The sequence below is a fragment of the Lissotriton helveticus genome, chromosome 3_2 (assembly GCF_964261635.1).
Source record: "Lissotriton helveticus chromosome 3_2, aLisHel1.1, whole genome shotgun sequence".
NCBI classification, from domain to species: domain Eukaryota; kingdom Metazoa; phylum Chordata; class Amphibia; order Caudata; family Salamandridae; genus Lissotriton; species Lissotriton helveticus.
This window is the reverse complement of record NC_136062.1, coordinates 182,159,616-182,171,778: the sequence shown is the minus strand read 5'-3', so window position 1 is coordinate 182,171,778 and position 12,163 is coordinate 182,159,616. Positions and strand designations below refer to the sequence as shown.

The 12,163-nt window shown below is 50.6% G+C and overlaps 1 protein-coding gene across 1 annotated transcript in view; it reads right to left on the bottom strand.

Moving 5' to 3' along the window:
* The window catches only part of TRIP4 (thyroid hormone receptor interactor 4), a 624,053-nt gene that overhangs the window by 319,381 nt on the left and 292,509 nt on the right, over positions 1–12,163 (bottom strand). The gene's annotated exons all lie outside the window — the stretch shown is intronic.

The following is a 12,163-nucleotide window of genomic DNA, read 5'->3' as shown; positions in this document are numbered from 1 at the left end:
TCACTCCTCCCCCCTGCTCATTGCCCTTCATTGGCTACCGATTAAACAAAGAGCCCTTTTTAAACTTGGCTGCCTCACCTTTCAGGCCCGGGCGGGCACTGCCCCAGCGTTTATTAACTCCGCCGTCATCAACTACTGCCCTGCCAGAGACCTACGTTCCTCTGCCAAGTCCCTGCTAGTCATCCTCCGGTTCAAGAAAAAACGATCCGGCGGCCAGAAATTCTCGGTACTCGCACCTACTTTCTGGAACTCCCTGCCACTCCTTCTCAGATCCTCCCCCTCCTACTTGGAGTTTCGTAAGGCTCTTAAGACCTTTCTGTTCCATCAGGCTTTCAGCCCTTAGTCCCCGATGCTTCCCTCTGCACTGAAATCCTATAGCGCCAAGAAACTGCTCAGTGAATGTGCGCTCTATAAATAACCAAAAAAAATAAAAAATTCAAATGGACTGCACTGCCCCATGTCCTCCTAGCCACAAAGCCACAATGCCCTCGCCCCTGCTATGTCAAGCGGAAGCGCGCAGGCCCTCTGCAAGACAAGACAGCCACGGAACACAAACACCAGCTTTCATACCGCCACTCACACTTTATTTGTCAAGTAATTTCAGGGATAAATTCCTTTACAGGGTGGGGTCAGAATACCCCAAAATTAGTGGAGATACAGGTGAAGGGTCTTTAATAAAAATAAAAATAAAGGGCAATTGTAATGTAAAAGGGCTTCTTGGCGCTGTGCAGTGCAGTCACTGAGGTTCTGTGTCTGGTGAGTGAACGACAACCACGGGGGGCTCTGACCGTCTGCCACTGCCCTTTTGCTTCTGTTGTCGCTGATGCAGGGCTCGCCTGACACGGGGAGGCTTGTATGGTAGAGTGCAATCCTATGACTGTGGGGGTATCTATAGTGCAGTGCACTTCAGTCACTTGGGGGCAAGAGTTGATTTGGCTGTGGTACAGTGAGGTGCTGTCTCTGGTGCTGTGCAGGACAACCACTGGGGGCGGGGTGGATTATCTCGGATATAGTGCTCGACTGTCAATGATGATCTTTTATCGTGCAGTGCATGCTCGTGCTCGAGGCTTGCCTCTAGTGAAGATCACGACTGACACTGGGGGAGGGGGGATTATTTTTAGTGCAGTGTCTCGTGCACGCCTGTAAGCTGGGTGCTGCTTATATTGCAGTGCTCTCCTGTCACTTATGTGCTGGTGCTGTGAACCCGTAACAGAGGTTGTCTCTTATGCAGTGCACTCCTGTCACTAGGGTTTTCTTACTGCTTCAGGCACTCTGCACGCACGTCACTGACATGCTGCTGTTGGTGCCTGCACGACGTGTATGTGTGTATGTGCGGGGGGGCAGGGCTCACCTGACATGAGAAAGCTTGTGCGGAATAGTGCACACTTGTGACTATGGGGTCGTCTCTAGTGCAGTGCACGTTATTCATTGGTGACAGTGTTCCTGAATTCTACAGCAGGGGGCACTGGTGGTGCATACAGTAGCCAGATGATGTCTGGAATGGGTATGTTGTAGTACTCAACATGCACGATACGTTAGTACTGTACAGTACAATGCTTTGCTGCACTTGAAATTCCCCAGTTGCATTCTGCGTGCCTGCATGTTGAATGGAAAGGTGCTCCAGATGCGGCATGTATCATTGATCTACTGCAGGATGAGACAGTTTGTGGCTGTGCACTGTCCGTGCTAATGTATACTAAGTGGAAAGGCTTTGTGTTAGTTAGAGGTGTTTAAGTGTGCGTGTGACTCTGTGTGTGGGTGGGTGGCTCTGTGTGTGGGTGGGTAGCTCTGTGTGTGGGTGGGTGGCTCTGTGTGTGGGTGGGTGGCTGTGTGTGGGTGGGTGGCTGTGTGTGTGTGGGTGGCTCTCTGTGTGTGGGTGGCTGTGTGTGTGTGGGGGTGGCTGTGTGTGTGTGGGGGTGGCTGTGTGTGTGTGGGTGGCTCTCTGTGTGTGTGTGGGTGGCTCTGTGTGTGTGTGGAGCTCTGTCTGTGTGTGTGGCTCTGTGAATACTCTCTACTACTCTCTAATGCTCACCTATTGCCATTGTAAATGACAATACCATTTATTTATGTTTTAAAAAAAGAAATGAAGAAAAATGTCATGAGCAATGCCAATAGCTCTACCTTTAATAATGCAGAGACCATTGCTTTGTAAATGCTTGTTTTACAAGAAGCCAGGACGAGGATGCAGGAGAGGCGGCGGTGGCTGGTCAGTCGGCCAGCCGGGAAGTAAGACGTTTGTTATTGTTGTAGTGTTCACCCTCCCCCCCCCATCTTTTCCCTCCCTACCTGCCACACTTCACCTTCCAGGCAGCAGCTGCAACTGTCCCTTATGGCTACATCGAAGGGCCCACGCTTGACGTGTGGCATTTGGGGTCCAGGGAATCCAATAGGTAGAGGCAAGATACGGCAGGACAGGGAGCCCTATGTGTGAGGCACGAGAACGTCTGGCTGAGCTGGGAGACTGCTGCGTTGCTGGCCTCGGCGGAAATCTGACAGGCCTCTGCCACATTTGTGACGTCTCCCCATCCTCTGTGCTTCATCTCTGTGGCGCAGATCTCTGCAGCAGAGAGCGGGGCCCTTGTGAACACTTTCACTATTAGAACCAAGACCTTGCCTTACATTGGTGGGGGTTATTCTTTTTTCTGCTTTCTAGTCTGGTTATCCTGGGCCTGCTCATAGTGCCCTGCTCCACAGGAAAGTGCCAGTGGTGGGGTAGGTGGGTCCCTTGACGTGGACATCTCACCACATGAGGACTTGGCCTTGCTGTGCTGTCAAATAAATCTGTTAAAACTTAACCTGACTTGGATTATTACACCATTGTCTCCTCTTTTCCCCCAGATTTTAAATTGACGGTCCAGTGTCAGCGCACCACCTCCTTGATAGTCAAAAGTACACTGAGAGTCATGGGCCTGAAATATGCTTTGCTCTTTCCAGCCAAACTGAAAGTGATCTGAGACGCTGACTCGTTCCTCTTTACGGAATGGACTCCGGTGTGGTACTGGCTGGAGGCCATGATGCCTAACTCGGTGACTCTGGCGCATCAGTGTGTACTGCCCAGATGGTGAAATGAGTGGCGCCGTTGCTATGAGCGCAGCTCACATGGTCGTCCCCTGATCCCGATCTCCCCAGAAGAAGCCCAAGATGGGCGATTTTCAGCTTTGGAGGTGGCAGTGCCCTTTCAAGAGGTACCGGTGGTTCTATCTGACTCGTCCTCCACCGTAGCAGAAGTAGGAGGCTCTCTGGCCTTTACCATGTCTAATTCTGGCTCGCCCCTCAGGTGGCCCTTCAGACAGCCGATGTTCTTTTCGAGCCCAGAGTCGCCCCCCGACACCCCCATCACAGCTTATATCTTACTGTGCGCGTCAGTGGACTGACTTAGGCCGGATGCCTTCTCGCACGCAGCCTGGGCTGCCTTAGCCATTTTATTAGTTTTCTTGGAGGATCTGGCTCCCAGATGGAGTAAGACATTAACACCCTTGTCCCGTCGTTCGTATAGGACTGACTAGTTGTTTGTTTAGACGGCAGGGCATTGCAGTGCTGCCCACAGTATTTCTATCCTAGGTTACATTCTGTTCAGCTTATGTATTTTGTTTGGTTGTCTTCAGATGGCTGTTTACATTGCTTTTCTGCTGTTGGGGCCCCTCACTACCCCCTTGCACCCCTTTCCCCTACCCATTCCTTGGCTACTCGTGGGACGTGGTGGGAGCATCCTGCAGTTGAGTCCCATGACATCCTGCCACGTGACCCATAGGGATATTGTTGTTTTCACTAAGTTAGCATTAGCACGTTGCAGCTTGCCTGCTGCTTTGCGCACATTACTACACATTTTTATTTTTGCAATATTTTTTATGGCTGCTTTCACATGAGAACTCATTGCTGTGTTCACTCTCTGCTTGTTCCTGGGATTTTGACTGAACATTATGTGCAAGGTCGAACAACAATGCCCCTTGTTATTTTGTTCTGACCAGGCCTTAGCCAAAACATACCCATGCAGCTGTTGTTTGGACAACGTACTTTCTTTTTTAGTGGGATCCACAAATAGGTAACACACACTTGGAGAGAGGGGCCTCTCCAGGCAGAAGAGCAAAACAGCACCTATGATGTAGAACTACCATCTATAGGCTAAGGTATGGGGTCTGCTGACAAAGCACAGAGATCTTCTATTATAATACTTCTTCTTAGCAAGGAGAGGGAGGTTAGGCACTGTAGTCTCTTCTCCATTTTCTTTTTATGATGCCATCTCCCTTCATGATATGTGGACTAGCTGCTATGCTGACTGTATTTGTATTATGCATTTTCCTGCTTGTTGAGGCACAAATACTGCATGTTGGGTCTTGTTAGTTAAAATAAATATTTTAAACTGTGTCGTGTCTCTGTCCGATCTTATTGTGGACAAGTACAAGAGTGTGAGCAAAAGGGTGTGTCTTGTTACCGTGATTCCTGAGCGATCCAGGAGTGTTGTGTTCTGTGGTGTCTAATCATTTGTTTCTCTGTGAGTGAGTAGGAGAGCAAGTGAGACACTAAAACTAGTTGGTCCTGGGCTCATGGGTACTAAGGTGGTAGGAAGACTCAGTCTCTATACACCAAGATCCCATATTCCTGCACATAGTTCTTTATTTGTGCAGAATCCCTGCAACCACCCCAGACATATAATGTATTTTCCTGGAACATTCTTGGTTTACATACCCCTGCCAAACGTTATCGGGTCCATTCCTTTCTAAAATGGAAGGGCAAACATATAGCACTAATGCAAAAGTCACATATTACCTGGGGAGAGGGAGTTTAGCTACAGAAAAGGTAGAGTGGGCAGGTCTATACTACTAATTTCTCAGCCTATACGATGGGAGCTCTTAACTAGGTGAGGGTGGGAACCCCTTTTAAGGTCCAGTGTTAGAAGAAGGACCCTTGTGGCAAGTATGCGCTCCTGGAACCGCTCCTTAATGGCAATCATATCCTGATTGGTTGCATCTATGCACCTAACAGTGACCAACCCGTATTCCTAAATCAACTTTTGCTTACCCGGGCTAAATGGGCACATATTCCTTGGTTATTGGGGGTGACTTGAATGGCGTTCTGGATCCTACACTGGACTACTCTCATCCACCACTCTCGAAGTTACAACAATAGGCATTGGAGGATGTTTAGAGGCACAGCAACCCAAGCATTCGGCTCTACTCCTTCTGCTCTCCAGCACATAGGGTGTACGCATGTCTAAACAGAATAGTTTACTCCCATTCTCTCTGCCCCATATTACATCACTGGGTTATTTTGCTAGGGAGCTCTCCGATCACAACCTTTTGCTGTTGGGCCTATGGTGGGGTAGACTGCTTTCTCCGATACCCACGTGCCAGCTTTCAAGATCCAAGACTTCTATGATCATAATGAAGGCATGGTTCCTCTTTGGCTGTGGAGTGGGAGGCCTTCAAGGTGATAATTCAAGGGAAGAGTATACAGACGATGGTGGGACTCACACCGGTTATCCTTTGGGATTTAGAAGCGGCTGAGCAAGAGTACATTGACACAGAGAAGCGCATGATCTCTGCTCCTGATCTTCTGCCCGCCTTGGTTCCCCTCAGGGAGATGGAGGTGCGACTTTTGTAACACCTCTGATGCTTGGACTACACCGCATACTCTGCTAAGACGGAGGGAGACAGATAGAGCAGACTACTAGCTCGTATGGCTAGTGGGGATGAGAGACAGCTGTCTGTCACTGAAATCCAGGCCCCAGAAGGGGGCTACTTTATTCACAGCAGGAGATGCATGATGCTTTTACTGCTTATTAAGCTGCTCTCTATGGTCCTGCATCAGATTGCCCCTGTCAGGCTCTCACCGATTTTCTGAAATCTGCACACCTTCCCCGACTCACCCAGAGGAGAGGGGTGGCCTCGGTACTCCACTTACTGTCCAGGAGGTGCAAGCAGCGATTGTGGCCCTGTCGTCCAGAAAGTCACCTAGGACTGACAGACTCGCAGACGATTTCTGCAAGATCTACCAGGGTGCACTAGGAAGGCCTTTTCGGTTGGAGCCCACCTCAGTTCCGTACTTGGGGGCATGAGTCTACCACGCGGACCCTGACCTGCTCAAGGGCAATGCAGTGGTCGTCTCCATTCGGTCTCAAATCCCTTTCTGGATGTCCCTCCCACTGTCAGTGGCAGGACGAGTGGCCATTTCCTAGATGGGGATTATCCCTTGCTTGCTACATTACTTCACAAACCTTCCTATCTTCCTCCTCAGATCGTTGTCTCAGGACATTTATGTCCTCCTAGGACACCTGTGCTGGCATAACTCTTGCAGACAAGTGGCCTTGGCCAAGCTCCAGCTTCTTTTGGAGCAACAGGGCTTGGGGGCACTTAACTTTCAATATTACTACCTGCCGGCCCAACTGCAGTGGCTCACCTTTTGACTGGTAGGCAGATTTCTGGACAACATAAAGCCAACCAGCCCTCCCCTCGCAAGCAGAGCCCTTCTCTGTCTTATAAACTCTAGTGCTCCCCCCTCCCTGGGCTTGCCCCTCCTGCTGAGGGTGGCCCTGCTGTGCTTTACTTGGGCACTTGATCTTAACCGACATATCCTCCCTTATTCGCCTGCGATTCAATTACTTGGATTCCCAATCCGGAGGGGTCAACTTACTGATGGGCAGCAGTGGGAGGAGGCAGGTCTTATTTGAATGGGGACCTGAATTTAGATGGGCACTTAACAGCTTTTGAGACTCTGACCAACCAATAAGCACTCCCCTGAGGGTCAGTTCCTTCTGTATGTCTTTTGGAGGGGGGCGATGGTGGATGTGTGGGCCGCGCAGGGCCTGGAGCCTGTCACACACCAACTCATCCAGATGCTGCACACAACAGGCTGATCAAATGGCTAACAAAAGCACTAAGCACCCATACATAGCTGCCCTTGCAACCCCTGTGGGAAGTCTGGGAGGCTGAGTTTGGTAGACCTCTTCATGACAGAGTAGGAGAGGGCCTTGGCGTATCTGCGAAGAGTTTCCTGTAACACCCGCTTTAAACTCATTCAAATTTATATACTCCACAGGGCATATCTGTATCTTCCCAGATGCCTCAGAAGCGTGTATCATATGTAGTGCCCCTGGGGTTGACCTAAGGCACGTGCTCTGGGAATGTCCACAGCTAGGGTCCTACTAGTTGGCTATTCACTCCTTGTTGGAGCAACTTAGGGGGTTTACTGGCATTTCAGGTAGTGAGGTTGGCACCTTAGGCCTGTTATAAGCAATGCAAACGCCCAATTGCCCCACGCTTTTTAGACCTGGCACTTTCATTAGCCAAAAAAGGCTTACAGTACGCTGGAAACTGCCCAATCCTCCAAACCCCCGGTGAGTGGAGGACCAGCTGCATTCGCTGGTCAATATCTGAGGCGGTAGTGCTGAATTAATAGGATGCCAGTGGATTGTACTGATGGTCCCAGTCTGGAAAAGCAATACTCTAAAATTGACAGATTCACACTCGGCATCCTCTCCAGAATCTCCTGTCACAAGTCCTTGACTCACACTATGTACCATGTGAGCCCACTCCTCCTCCTAGCTATTCCCACTCTTTGCGCATGCTGTGCCCATTCCTTCCTCGCAACGCAACACACTATTTCACTTACCCCCGCTCTATCCAAACTGCTGTACCTGCCTGCTGTTCCCTTCTTCCGCCCCCAGATACCCACGTTTGAAGCCCATTCTAGGCAACCGTCTTGATAATTGTTTTTGTAGCAGGTGAGTGTTTATCATTACATGCATGTACCTTTGATGTGTTGCTTAAAGATGCAATAAATAAACTTGTTTAAAAGGCTGAAGTGTTGGTAGGTCCATCAGGGTGAGCTTGGTTTCTTTGAAGTGATCCTTTTGAACCTTTTGTTTACACCAAAACCCCTGGGACACTTAGTCATGTTGACCCCTTCAAATAGCATTCACCAGAAACCGAACAATAATTTATATAATGGGTGTTATGAATAACAAAGGTAGTGGTACACAAAGTTTTGGCTATGGGAGGATGAAAGGCTGAGGCAGCAAGAGTCAATCAAGTTGTGTGCCAGCTATAAGCCTACTGAACTATCTTACTGAAGAACAAGTTTGTTACCAAAGGTAACAATGTATCTGTAAGAGACATATGTAGTTATCGATTCCTTACCTTTAGAATTACCCCCAGGTGTCAGACTGGATCCGGAGATTTTTTCTTTAGCAGTACACCTGCGCGTCGGTAGGTGGCATCGGTGGAGTCCGCGTCTGTCGTTGCAATGACGTTGCGGTGTCTAATTAGCCGCCGCACCTTTGCGCTGACGTCAATTCCGACACGACTTTCCACGCCAGAAGCGCAGAGCCATGCAAGACACTGACCACTGGTGCCCATAGCTTGGGCCCTGGAAGGGTGTACCTATTCCTAGAAGTCAGTTTGAAGAACGGGGAGGTTGGGTGGGGTGGTAAAGAATCTATAACTAACATACGTCTCTTACAGATATATTGTTACCGAATGCAGTGCTGCGACAGAAGATCCTCACTGCAACTTCATTTGAAAGAGACTGTAGTTATAGATTCCTTACCTTTAGAATAGATACCCCAACAATGCCAACCCTGGAGGTGGGTCTGCGAACCAAGTTCATACCAGAAAGTCCTGGTGAACAGAACGGTCAAAGTAGCCGTCTGTTCGGACTTGGCCGTCCAGGCAATAATATTTGGTGAACGTTTGCACAGATGCTCACGTGGCCACCTGACAGATGTCAAGGAGTGGCACTCCACACCCCAAAGCAGTATTAGCAGTGTCACCCAAGCCCCAGTGGCATGCAGTCCCACTGGGGCTTTCTTCTTTGCCAAGGATTAGCAGATTTTAATGCATAGGACAACCGATCAAGAGATGGTGCGTTTTTGCACAGACCGACCTTTCTTGGCCCCCACATATCCAACAAAGAGTTGATCGCCCACCCACAAATCTTTTGAGAGGTCAAGATAGAAAGACGGAGCACGTTTTGGGTCCAGACGGTGGAGTCTCTCCTCTCCCTTGGTAGGGTGCGGAGGTGGGAAGAAGGTGGGCAAAGAGATGGTATGTCCTAAATGGAAAGAGGTTACCACTCTGGGAAGAAAAGAGGGCCTTGTGTGAAGGACTACTTTGTCCGGATGAAAAGCAAGAAAAGGAGGTTTGGAGGACAAAGTCAGAAGCTCACTCACTCTGCAAGCAGAGGTGATGGCAACAAGGAAAGTTGTCTTCAGAGTGAGGAGCCTGAGAGGTCAGTTGTGAAGAGGCTCGAAGTGAGCGCACATAACATATGTTAAGACCAGGTTCAAGATCCACTGGGGCATTATGAATGGAGAAGGAGGAAAGAGGTGAGTAATGACCGTAGGAATCTTTTTACAAAAGGGGACTGGAAAAGAGAAGGCTGATCAGGAAGGCGAAGAAAGGCAGATATGGCCAAAAGGTAGCCTTTAAGAGTGCCCAAGGCAGAGCCCTGCTGGGCCGAAGAAAAGAGGGACAGAAAGTTGATCCACAGCCTTTGCTGTGCACCATGCCACAAACTTGTTCCATCTGCAGGCGTATACTGTCTTAGTGGAGAGACGCCTGGCTGCTAAGTTGTCCTTACAGACTTCCGGAGGAAGGTCAAAAGCTGTCAACTGTTGCCGCTCAATCTCCACGCAAGGAGGGGGAGACTTGACAAGTTCAGGTGGAGGACCCTCCCCTGCTGCTGCGACAGAAGATCCTCCCGAAGAGGCAGTCTGATCGGAGGATCGATGGCCATAATCAAGAGCTCTTGGGCACGGTAGCGCTTGATCTTCTTCAGCACTCTGGGCAGAAGTGGTACAGGTGGAAAGGGGTACAGGAGGCCGCAGTTCCACTTGCAACGAATAGAGTCGCCAAGCGAGTGCCGCCTTGGAAATTCCAAAGCGCAGAATTGCCGACATGGTGCGTTTTCTTCGGTGGCGAACAGATCCAACCACGGCTCTCTCCACAGTTGAAAGAGACCTTGTACCACCTCCGAGTGAAGACACCAATCATGATCCACCAGGCACCGGCGGATAAGTTTGTCCGACCTGGCATTAAGAGAGCCTGCCTGGGATATGCACTGATTTCAGAGACAAAGAGCCTCTAGACATAGGGTCCATCACCCCAACCCGCCCTGCTTGTTGCAGTACCACATGGCGGTGGTGTTGTCTGTGAACACCAGCACCACCTTCCCTTTGAGAGAGGGAAGGAATGCCTTCAGTGCCAGTTGAATCGCTCGGAGCGCCAGCAGGGTGATATGGAGCCAGACGCTTCCGATCTCCACCTCTCCAAGATGGCCACCCCACCCCAGGTGTGAGGCACCTGTCACCAATGTGAGGTCTGGCTGGGGAAGGGAGAGTGATCTGCCTCTGACCAAAGCTTGGTTTGTTAGCCACCACTGCAGTTGATGCGCAGTCCCCTCCCAGATCTGGACTTGGTCGGAAAGATTCCCCTGATGCTGCACCCACTGGAACTTCAGGTCCCACTGCTGTGCCTGCATATGCCATCTTGCATGGTCCACCAGCAGGATGCAGGAAGCCATGAGGCCCTGCAGCCTCAGGGTCATTCTCTCCGAAATCCGAGATAGAGGCTGAAAACATCTGTATCATAGCCAAATATCCCAGACTCACTGCTCGGGAGGATAAGCCCGAAACTGCGCTGTATCCAGAACTGCTCCGATGAAAAGGAGGTGCTGAAAGGGAGTCAGGTATGACTTTGGCTCGTTGATAGTGAACCCCAGTGAGTATATGAGGTCTGCCGTAGTCTGGAGGTGGGAGACGGCAGCCCGGGGTGATCCCGCCTTCAACAGCCAGTCATCGACCTAGGGGATGACTGGAACCCCTGATCTGCGCAAATGAGCTGCAACCACCACCATCACTTTCGTGAACACCCGAGGGGCGCTGGTAAGGCCAAAGGGGAGCATGGCAAACTGAAAATGCTCCTGGCCTACAGTGAACAGTAGGTAACGCCTGTGGGCTGGCAGGATGGGGAAATGGAAGTATGCGCCCTGCAAGTCCAACACTACCATCCAGTCTCCGGGGTCGAGGGCAGACCGGACCTGAGCCAACGTGAGCATTTTGAACTTTTTATTCCGGAGGAAGCGGTTAAGGACCCTGAGGTCTAAGATAAGACGCAGGCCTTTGTCTTTCTTGGGTACCAGAAAGTAGTGGGAGTAGCAACCTCAACCTACTTCTGGCACAGGGACCCTTTCAATAGCTCCCTTGGCCAAGAGAGCTGCAACTTCCTGCCAGAGAAGGGCCAAGTGATCCTCCAACATGCGATGGAAGGATGGCGGCATAGAGGGAGTTCAAAACCCACCAGTCCAACGTGAGATTTTGCCAGTGGGAAGGTGATGATGAATCCTGCTGCCCGCCGGCCACTGGTGGCCCTGTAAGGTCAGAATAGGAGGGCTTTGAGGCTGTTGCAGGGGGGTTATGGGTAGACTGGCCTGCCCGCTGGCCCCCAGACCTGTGTGGCTGGCTCCCACTTCCGCGGCCACGCACATGCTGGGCAGTTTGCGTGACTCAGTGACTAGACTGGGTTGAAGGTAGTGGGGCACCCCTTCCCTAGCCACGAAAGAGGCTAAAAGCAGACTGCGTAGGGCGAGAGGTTGCCGCGAAGCCATAGGATCTCACCGTAGCCCTAGAATCCTTGAAGCAGTGGAACGCCGATTCCGCCTTGTCACCGAAAAGGCGAAAAGCATTAAAGGGCATGTCCAGTAAGGTGTATTGGACATCCCCAGAGAAACCAGATGTCCTCAACCAGGTGTAGCGCCTCAAGACTACTGATATAGAAACCGTTCTGCCCAGAGAGTTGGCGGTATCCAGCACGGATGAGAATGGCCCTGGCCTCCTCTGGCCACTGTGGCAGGACTTGCACAACACGTATCCCATACTGTATGGGCATAACGGCCCAAGAGCATGCAGTGTTCACAAACCGCAGCGCTAAGCTGGCAGAATAAAACATCTTCTTCCCAAGGTGGTCCAGCTTCTTGGATTCCCTATCTGGGGGAGCAGTAGGGAATGAGCCCTTCGAGGACGAGGCTTGGACCAGCAAGCTCTTGGGTTGGGTGTTGGGAGAGGAAAAGTGGGGCAGGGCGGTGGCGTCGGGCAATAATCCTGTCCACAGGAGCCCCGGGTTTATTTTATTTATTTTGTTATTTTATTTATGCGATTTTCTATAGCGCG